Source organism: Adiantum capillus-veneris, chromosome 16, assembly GCF_014529385.1.
Source record: "Adiantum capillus-veneris isolate H3 chromosome 16, ASM1452938v2, whole genome shotgun sequence".
Lineage (NCBI taxonomy): Eukaryota > Viridiplantae > Streptophyta > Polypodiopsida > Polypodiales > Pteridaceae > Adiantum > Adiantum capillus-veneris.
The window spans coordinates 41,520,604-41,532,369 of NC_140946.1; positions in this window are offsets into that span (position 1 = coordinate 41,520,604).

An 11,766-nucleotide genomic window follows, 5' to 3' on the forward strand; every position below is an offset into this window, starting at 1 on the left:
TCTTTCATTTCCTAAACTCACCCTTCGCTTATGCAATCGAGATGTTTTGAAAGGATTTTTAATTTTTTGAGATTGGGGAGGCCTAAATAAAACGAGCTACTTCCTCCCGAGATCCCCCCCCCCCCCCTCATTTTTCCTAGGCTCTTGCACTCTCTCACCTCCTTTGTCATCCCTCGCCTCCTACGGTCTGCCACTCCCTCACATCCTTCCCTTATCCATGAGGCCACCTTCGCGTATTGGAGCCCTTCCTCTCTTTATTTCCCTATTGAAAACTAGCAAACATTTCCCGCAAAAACAGAGGCAAACTCCCCAAGCATAGTTGCACTGTCGCTCATCGCCAACTGTTGTCCACACCCCATGTACCAAAAGGCAGATGACAACATTACCCTCATGCAGGTTGACATAGCAGCGTACCCTTAAGCCAGACACCATGAATCTAACGCTTGGTTGCCGTCGGCACAAATTTCATGGAGAGAGAGAGAGAGAGAGAGAGAGAGAGAGAGAGAGAGAGAGAGAGAGAGAGAGGTCCCTACAATGCAACAACCACAAACAGCACACACGCCTTGCTTAGTCTCATGTTTGCTAATTGGAGAAGGACTTTCGTAAGTAAAATTGCACGATGCTATGCAGACTGTAGGCGGGGAAACTAAAATTAGGGGAGAGAGAGAGAGAGAGAGAGAGGAGAGAGAGTTGATTCTGCATGCATGCAAAGCATATTGAAAAGAGAGAGTCTTAGTGGCAGTATATATATAGAGAGAGAGTCAATTACTTCCTTACTGGATACACACACACACACACACACACACAATCTAGAAGGATTTGCTATAATAATCTTTTTGTAAAATTGGCAAGTTAGTAGTTTTATTCAATTCATATTGAGATTCCTCAAGATTCTCTTCTTGCCCTATGAAGGATCATCACATTCACCACCCTCACAAAAAGAAGTGTGAGATTCAAACCATCACCTTCTTAAGTATGTCCCACGAAACGTGCTCCTGTAACCACTCCGGTAAGCACGCCAGGTTGCTCGCTTGTATCTATCTATTTTTAAAAATAATAATTACCATCTGCCTCTACCTGAGCGTGTCCCCCTTCCTCCCGTCGCCTTGCCAGACTTGCTGCCTCCACCTCTACGTCACTGCTCGGTCCATCTTGCCTGCGCGTCACTGCTTAGCAGACTTGTGCCACGCTACCGCATATTTGGAAATTCTGCTCGTTATATGAATAAACATCAGCTCAGCCGACATTGCCTCCTATACTACTCACGATGACTAAAAGTCATTTATAAGAAAAACTCCAATAGAACTAAGATGAAAGAGAGGCTTCTTCTGGAGTGTTTGGGATGCTTCTGGTCTAGACGTGAGCCTGACCCGTACATCGTGAGCATGGAGGCGTGATGGAGGAGGGATGTGTAGGGGCTCTTTGGGTTAGTAGCGACGGGCTGGTAGGTTATGGAGGAAGCCATCATGCGGGGAAAGGGTTGTCCCCAGGTGGGGGACTCTCGACTGCCCTCTCTCTTCACTTGCATGTCCTTTCCAAAGCCCAATTTTTTTGCTAAGTTGGAGGGCACCCTGCCTGCACTGCTTGTGGGGCAAAACAACATTTATGTCAATATTGCTTGCCTACTAGGTTGTTCATGGGACATTGTTGGTACCCCTAAGGTCCCAATAGTTGTTTTCTGCTCTGTCGGTTTGTGTTCAAGTTGTTCCTTCAATGCGGTTGGCGTTTGGATGTTTTCTGGTGACTCTGGAGGTGGAGTTTGTCCCATATTGGCTTCCCTCCAACTGTTTGGTTTGCTTTTCCTTTGCTTTTCCAGTTTGTTAAGGGCACTTTTGGAGATGTGGCATATCCATGGGGGCGATGATGGGAGCCTTGGCAAGCTGTATAGGTCTTCGACTTTATTTGTGTTGCATTGTAAAGCTGAGGCTCTTTGTAAAAGCCTAGAGCTTTTTGTTGACTCTAGTCTCATGGCAAGTTCTTGCATGAGAAGTTGTATTGTGTTGTTATTTTTAAAATAAATAAGCTCACATAATGTGAGCATTGCAAAAAAAAGAAAACTCCAATAGTATCTTTAAAACCCTAAAAGAGTACTCTACACATGAGAAGAGATTGAATGACTCAAGATAATTGACATGCATTTAACTGAGACAAATGTTGCAAACAAAAAAATCATTCATTACTCACAACTGTGTGTGGATCAGGGCTATATTATCACAAAAAAGTAATGTACAAATATTCTCAAGGCACTTAGCCTCAAGCACGCTAAGTGCCTTGAGGGATCATAATACATGATTTAGGGGCTACACAATCTTGGATAGACAAGAACTACTAAGAAAGTTACATTTTGGTGGCTTGTAGATACCAGATCTGAGAGGGATTTGATTGCTTGATTTTAGTCCTCAAAGTTTTTGTGTTTTTCGATAGAGATGATCACCTCCTTGCTTTCCTAAATAATCTCTTTGAAGCTGGCCATTGAGTGGTCCTTTTCAAAGATACAATGATTCCTAGTTTTCAAAGTTTTCTTGAAGTAGTAGAACCGAACAAATTGTGTGCATATTAAGATGGCTTGGTCCTTCCAAATCTTACCTCTTAGGAACAGGTTGTTCTTGAAAAGCAAGATCTTTCCTGTCTTATGTACCCACCTACATAATTTACCGGCTAGGACTCTCGTAGTTAGACAATTTTAAATAAGTGAAGGGGATCCTTAATCACAAGCCACTTGGCACCCTGAACATATATCATAGCATATCCCTCTAGATATAATCTTACCCGATAGGAATAGACCCCATAACACCTTCCATATGAAGATCTTCATAGCTGGGGGCTACTGAGGGTATGTTGCTTGCTACCGATGTCCATTTGAATTTTGGCCAATGCTTTTTCCATTTTTTATTGAGTCGGGAGAACTAGTTTGATTTGAACCTAAGATTGTCATATATTTCCTTAGTGTGAGGCTTGATGAAGTTTTTGTTCTCAGGAAAGTGCTTTGCTTTACAATCAAATTGTGTCTCACAAATAGGCATGAGCAAGTACAAGTGATGGGCGACTGGACACCTTTGGCGTGTTTGATCAGGCTAAGAGGCACAACACATTTACCCCAATAATCTCCCACTTGAAGGTGAATGTGCCGATAAGTGGTACTATTATATGGTCTATTAGTATGCACAAGAGGTATAGGGAGGAATCTGGTCCCAACCTATGTTGATTGGCTCTCTCAAAGTCGATGCATGCTACCATATAGTCAGTCTCTAGCAGTGTGCAAAAGCATATATCCCTACTAGAATCACCATGTATTTGCAGGTATGCTGTAATGACCTACACTGCTCCACTGCAAACTCTCCCAACTACAAACAATCCCATTGTACCTATTAGTCTTGAATGATAATACCAATTGCAAACTCTCCCAACTACAAATGCTCACAATGTACCTACTATATCGGATCTCAATATTAAATAGTCGTACATGAGAGTCTCGAAGGCTAATAACAAATGCGTATCTATGCTAGCATACACGTGCCAATCGCATCAACGTCATGTACAATGACAGTTGACGTCCACCGATCCATCCGCAGTAGGTATCTCAACCCTCACTGCATCACCACCAAAACTAGTCATGCATGGACATGCCAATCCTAACTCCACGATAGTTGTAACTCCCTCATCATCCATAGAAATTGGATCCACATATCCTAGCATCACCATATCAACCTCTTGCATGAGCATGTCAAAGAATTCCATATCGCTCATCTCTGTGGTAGGGGACATCTCTATCCTAAGAGGATCAATCTGTTGTGTCTCGCACTCTGCATCTCTTGACATGTTATGCACAACAATCTGCAACTCATCCAGGAAAGATATGTGTCTAGTCTCTCACTAACATGACTGTAATGTTTTTGAAACTATGATGTCTCGCACCTCAAATACATGCATTGGGTAGAGCACACCAATAATCATGGATCCTCTCGCAATGACTAGCAAACCATAGTTCCTCTAGAAAAAATTCTCTCTAGGTAGTACGTGACATCCAATATCTCTCAACTGTCTCACTGATATCAAACTATGTCTCAACTGAGGAACATATTGCACATGACGAAGTGTGTGTGATGCACCAATGGACAATGATAAGCATACGTCTCATGCACCCTCTATGTCACATAATAAACCATCAGCAAGTCACACACAACAAAGTCTCCCACTAAAAAAACTACTAACCAATCATGACATGGTGTGATGTGGAAATCAACATTGTCATCTAGTAACCACTGTGGAGAAAGTGTACTATCCATAGACATATCTGCAAGAGGTATGCTCAATGCAAGGATGACATCACCATCATTTGCATATACCACCACTGTAACTGCCTTTGTAACATATGTCAACACCACATCTGCATCTCACATGCATCTCTCTTGCTGTCTCATGCGTCTCAAGCAACATCCTCTAATGTGCCGTGTGTGACCACAATGCCAACATCTCAAGTGTCAACATAAATGAGATAGTTCTCTCACATGAGTCATCATCGTGGACTCATAAGTGTCACACCTATCAATCTCTAGAAGCGAAGTTCTGGATGGATCTATAGCATGTATAAGGGTAATGTGCATAAAACAATGCCAAAAAGAGTGCACTAAACCTAGAACAAAAGGAGCTCCTTGTGGAGAGAAAACACTCTCAAAAGAGATCATATCAATGCATAAAACCTCTCGCAATAGTATAACCACACTACTGTGCTCTACGATTGTTACACAAATGCAAGTCTCAACTGCCAAAAGTAGACGGAACTTATAACTAGTGACTACCTATAAACTTGATGTAGTAGAATTATAATTGAAATGTTTGTTGATCGAAAACAATGCATACCATAAATCTACCTATAGCCACGAAAAGTATACACAAACCTCACTCTTGTGAGAGTGGATACAAGAACACTAAATCTGTGTTCGAACTGATAAAAACTATCAACGTGAGAGTGAAAACTTGATCACTATCAATGTGGAAGTAGATCTCAACCACTAAACCATCAGAGAGTAAACTATCAAAACTGCTCTTGGATAGGAGCACTATGTGGTAACCGATGAATTTGTTGACAATCTTCCTCTTGAAGAGAGTATTACATACATACCAAAGGACACAACCCGATGAGAAAATACTCAAGCCCACAAGAGAAAACGTTCTTACAATGCAATGCAAACACACTATGGCAATGTTGAAGGAGTACGAGCGAAAGTGCGACGCGAGAGAGAGTGCGAGAAGAAGAGCACGACGATATGGTGAACTCGCTCTACTGTAATGTGTAGAGCATAGTGAGTTCTTATTAGGTTTTTACAAAAGAATATGTGTACATACCTGGCGGCCCGCCCACTTACCTGGGCGACCACATTGGGCTTTATACCCCAACAACCTCCCACTTAAAGTCCAATGTGGTACTTTAAGTGTGAGAGAAGCTACTATACAAGCTAATATACAAGAGATGTAGAGAAGTGATGTACTACCCTACACCTAACTGCTTGCAAAAATGCGCAAAGCTCTCTGAGGGAAGTCCTTTTGTAAGTAGATCAGTAGGATTTTCTGTGGTGTGAACTTTGACAAGCTGAATTTTCTTATCCTCGAGCATCTCCCTGAAGAAATGATACTTCACATCCACATGCTTTGTCTTTGAGTGATAAACTGGATTGCGAGCCAATTGTATAGCACTCTGACTATCACAATATAACACAAGCATCTCTTCTTTGATTCCCAAATCTATTACTAGTCGATTAAGCCAAATTGATTCTTTGCATGCCTCTGATGCTGCAACATATTCAGCCTCTGTAGTAGACTGAGTAAAAAAATCTTGTAATCTAGAACGCCATGATACTGCTCCACCAGCCAATGTAAAGACATACCCTAAAGTAGACCTTCGGTTGTCTAAGTCACTTGCATAATCTGAGTCTGTAAAACCCTTTACACTTAGCTCCTGACTCCCATAGCATATACGCATACTCTTTGTAGCTTTCGGGTATCTCAATATTCCTTTCAATGCCTCCCAATGTTTCTTGCCTGGGTTTGACATGTATCGACTTACTACTCCCACTCCAAATGCAATGTCTGGGCGAGTAGCAATCATTGCATACATCAAACTACCCATTGCAGACGCATATGGAATCTTATCCATTTCAGCCTGTTCTTCCTCAGACACAAGACAATATTGTTTGCTAACTTTCACATATGGTGGCAATGGAACACTCAATGCCTTTCCCTTCTCCATATTGAAACGTTGCAAAACCTTGTCAATATACTCTGTTTGAGATAACCAAATCAACTTCTTTGATCTGTCTCTCTCAATGCGCATACCAAGAATATGACTTGCCTCACCCATGTCTTTCATGTCAAACGATTTTGCCATCTTTGACTTCAAAGCTGAAATTTCTTCCAAGTGCTTGCCAGCAATCAACATGTCATCCACATACAAAATAAGGATCAGCCAACTGCCATCCTTAGCCTTCTTTGTATATAGACAGTGATCGAACTCACTACGTTTGTAGCCTTGAGAAAGCATAAACTTGTGGAGCTTATGGTACCATGCCCTCGGTGATTGTTTTAAGCCATAAAGACTCTTTAACAACTGACATACCAAATCTTCCTTGCCTTTCTCAACAAACCCTTCTGGCTCCTGCATGTAAATTTCCACATCTAAATCACCATTCAAGAATGCTGTCTTGACATCCATTTGGTGCAACACCAAATCTAATATGGCAACCAATGCAAGAAAGCATCTCAATGTAGTAATCTTGACCATCAGAGAGAAGAATTCATCAAAGTCAATGCCTTGTTCTTGCTTAAAGCCCTTGGCAACAAGCCTTGCTTTGTACTTTGGCTGACTATCATGAGTGGTGATCTTATACCTGTAAACCCATTTACAAGGTAGATCCTTTTTGCCCTGTGGTAATTTAACTAGCTTCCATGTCTGGTTTTTATGTAGAGCTATCATCTCTGATTGCATGGCCAATTCCCAATTCCCGGAGTCCTTCATTTGCACTGCTTCCTTGTAACATGAAGGATCATTGCAATCAGTGAACATGACATAGTTCATAGATGGAACAAACCGATCAGGAGGTCGTGAGATACGTCCCGATTTACGCAAAATAGGTGGTTGAGGCTCAGCCACAACCTGTGGTTCCACTCTATCCTATCCTTGATCCTCTTGAGCCCTGACATTTTGTCTTGCACGTGCAGGTCCATCTTCTTGGAAGACAACTCTTCTAATCTCCTCAACCCTCTCTGGTTTAGAATGATATTTGGCTTCATTAAAGTGAACATCATTGCTGCGGATAACCTTTCTGGATTCGGGATCCCAAAGTCTATACCCCATTTCACTAGAATTACCATAGCCTAGAAAGATGCACTTTCTACTCTTTGGCTCAAGTTTGTTCCTAAATTCCTTTGGAACGTGAGTATATGTCATAGCCAAAGACTCTGAGATGCTTGTATGAGGGTACCTTGCCTGACCATACCATCTCTGCCACTGAATCCTTCTACAAAACCTTTCTAGGAGATCTATTTATAAGATGAACAGCTGTTGATACAGCTTCAGCCCAAAACCCATTTGGCAGCTGTGCATTAGACAACATACTTCTGACCTTCTCTTGTATGGTCCTATTCATCCTCTCAAAAACACCATTTTGAGGAGGATTGTAAGGAGCAGTAAGTTCACATTTTATACCTTTTGACTCACAAAAGTCCTTAAAGGCCTTTGAAACATACTCTCCACCATTGTCAGTGCGTAAGCATTTAAGCTTCTTGCCACTCTGATTCTCCACAAGTGTCACAAACATTTTGAAAACACTAAACGCTTCATCCTTGTGCTTGAGAAAGTAAACCCATACTTTCCTCGAGTAATCATCTATAAATATCATAAAGTAAGAAGCTCCCCCTAGAGATAGGTTAGGAATAGGTCCACACAAATCACTATGAACAAGCGCCAACTGTGTATCTCTTCTACTACTTCCATGCTTATGTGGCTGCTGTGTTTGCTTACCATACACACAATGTTCACAGAATTCAAAATCATTAAATGAAAAGCCAGGCAAATAACCAGAACGAGACAAGATTTCCATTCCCTTCTTGGACATATGTCCTAACCGGCTGTGCCACAAAGAAACGTTCGGCTGCTCGGTTACATTGATTACATTTTTAGAGACATTTGATACATAAATCATGTAAAGTCTAGACTTTACTCCATGTGCTACTGTCATAGAACCCTTGGATATCTTCCACATGTTCTGTCCAAAAGTGGTGACGTAGCCAACATCATCAAGTAAACCTGTGCTGATCAAGCTCTTTGTAATTGCGGGAACATGTCTCACATTTTTCAGCATGAAAGAAGAGCCATTCTGAAACTTCAATTGAACATCTCCAACACCTAAGATCTCACATGTCTGCCCATTGCCTAGCCGAACATGATCTTTAGTGGGGTCACATAAGAGGTAAACCACTCCTTATTTGGAGACACATGAAGTGATGCCCCTGAGTCTATAATCCAATCACTCAGTGCATTTCCATCAGATGCTGTAAGAAGAGCTGAGTCCATTGTATTCTTCAAGAAGTAGATGTCTCCTGACACTAGACTGTCATCCTCTGCAACAGTGTTTGTCACATTTATTTCTTGAATCTTCATTGAGGACTTGTTCTTCTCACCATGGTCTTCAGCTTTCTCTTTGCCTTTTTCTACTTTCCATTCTCTGCAGTCTCTTTTCATGTGACCCTTCTTGCCACAATGGTAGCATTCTATGTCACTCTTGCCTTTAGCACTGCGGGACTTGCTACGAGACTGATTCCTCTTTCCACCTTTGTACTTTTCTTTGGTCCTTCCCCTGAAAACTAAGGCTGTTCCTTTGCCTTTGTCCATTGTCTTTTTGTTGGTTTCTTCAGTAAGCAGACTGCCTTCTACACCTACTATGGTCAAACCATCTAGAGGTGCATAATTACTCAAAGCTATGCGAAAAGTGTCCCAACTTTCTGGCAATGTGATCAACAGGAACATAGCTCTAACAGGTCAATCAAACTTGACACCTTGAGATGACAACTGAATGTAGATGGTGTTGAATTCATTTAGATGATTGGACATAGGTGTCCCTTATTTCATCTTCAAGTCAACAAGCTTCTTAAGCCAGTATACCTGTGAAGTTGCACTCTGCTTCTCATAAAGATCACTCAGCTTTGTCCATGCTTCATAAGCCGACATCTCGTCTATTACATTGAAGTAAACGCTTTCTGCTAGAGTCAGCATAATGGTAGAAAGTGCCAACTCATCCATTTCGCTCCATTCATCTTCGTCCATATCTTCTGGTTTTATCTCCTTGAGCTTTATAGGTTTTATCTGCTTCTTTTGTACCAACACATGCCAAATTTGATTCTTCCACAATGGGAAATTGGTTCCATCCAGCTTCTTGATATTGTAAAGAGCAGTGTCCTGTGATCCAGCCATAGCTACGCTTCACAATAGTTTACTTTCCTGGGAAAAATTCGACAGAGTTTCCCCTGTAAAAAACTGACCTCTGAACCAATATCAACCTGTCAAATGAACCAAGAAAACTTCAGGTTCTGCAGAAATTTCGGCAGAGTCTCCTTTGTAAAATGGCTCTGGTGTACTCAAAAACAGACCAAAAACAGCTCAAAAAACCAATGTCTCTCTAACACTGTAAGCTGTGGGTAAACCTGTCCTGCACCTGTACTGTTTCTCACTGTCCTGTAAGCATAGACTACGACAATGTCTCAACGGTAGTAAAGCAAAGATGCAATCCCAATTTTCTAACTCACAGTAAATACATCCTAGCCGCCTATCTAAGGGTGCTCGAGGGATCGCTCCAAGACCTGTATCACCGAAAGTATCTCAACATTCGAGAATCCCCTAGCTCAATAAAACCTCACTCGACCCTCAACAAAGGCTGCAATAAATCTGACAATACATAGACTTCCCACAAAGTCATATATCCACAAATTTCCCACTATATGTTGTAACCGCTGCGGCGGTTGTTTACTGCGTGACTCACAGCCAGCAAACCCTCAACAGACATACATCATCTCTGACAATACATCCCATGTGGAAGTACCTGCAATGTCAGGATTAAATATGGAATATCAAGCAGCAAACACAAGCTACCTGATGAACCAGTGGATGTCGCCTACAGTCTGTGTGTAGATGCACCCGTGTCGTATGTGACACGCCTCCAAGAACTGTGAGCCGTCCTTCGATGTGTAGACAGCCACAAATCAGCACTCTGGGAGTACCGATATCCTCAGCACCTACAGTCGTAGGCCGAAACCCCAAATTTGCAGAGTCAGATCTGCACCCGCCAAGACCACGTAGTCGAAAATGGCCTGCACAGAGCTTTGTCGAAGCCAAACGGTAGCCGAGATGACCTCAGAATGAAATTCTGAGAACACCAATCCCTTCAAGCTTACCCACAGGATTTGGGGCCGTGTCTTCGCCTGTCGAATCTCACTCCAATCTGAGCAGGTGACTCTGGCTACCTGTAAATGCTGCCCCGAGCCTCGATCTGAGCTCTGATACCAGTTGAAGGAGTACGAGCGGAAGTGCGATGCGAGAGAGAGTGCGAGAAGAAGAGCACGACGATATGGTGAACTCACTCTATGTAATGTGTAGAGCATAGTGAGTTCTTATTAGGTTTTTACAAAAGAATATGTGTACATACTTGACGGCCCGCCCACTTACCTGGGCGACCACATTGGGCTTTATACCCCAACAAATGTAACCATTGGGTGCCAAAATTCAATCAAAGTACAATTGCAAACCATGCGCATGAACAAGTAAAATTGCAAAAGAATTCGATAGAGTTTTGACAGTATTCGGGCTATTTGATTATAATAACCGTACATGCCATAAACATGCTCAAGACACCATGAGTAAATCATGTGCAAAATCTGCACTCAATCATGTATACATGAGCTACACCAAGAAATTTTGCAATCCGATCAACCTGTGATGACTCTGCTCTCAAATTTTGAGAGTTTACAAGAGTTCATTCATCCACTAAATGTTCTCAATTTATGCACGTAAATTTGCTAAAATTTTTAGCCCACATTGTTTTCATTCAGAGAAAACCACAAATGCATAAAACAAGAGAACAACCAAGCTCAATTACAGTTCTCTAGATGTAACAAATTATCTCCAAAAGCCCACTAAATCACCACATTATGCATACATAGTCTGCATATCAATTTGCACCTTCCAGATTAGCTTATAGTTGATCAATTGATGTCTCTCAAACCATAGAGAATTGGCAAAAATTTCCTTCTGCAAAATTGTAGATCTAAAAAAAAAGGCATGGAACGAGCTGCTTTTACAGATCATAGCAGATATGTAAGAATTTGTAATTGTCTATCCTTGACCTGAAGGAAGTCCGTCATTGTGGAATTTGAAACAAATTTCAACTAGAAAGTTGTAGACCATGATGTTTTTGGTAAGGAAGAACCAAGCTGGAAAAATCTTTTTACTCAGTCAAATATCTATTGCAAAATAGAGTTGGAAATTTTGCAGCTTCACCACATTCTCTACCGTCACGACGTTGTAATGATGCAAGACCTTCACTCCGTCTCTAATATCGATTGTGATGCACAAATGCAATGTGAGTGTGGGGAGAGAGAGAGAGAGAGAGAGAGAGAGAGAGAGAGAGAGAGAGAGAGAGAGAGAGAGAGAGAGAGAGAGAGAGAGAGAGCACATGATGGGGTGGAGCAACTCACCACAGTGTGTGAGAGAGACCCTTA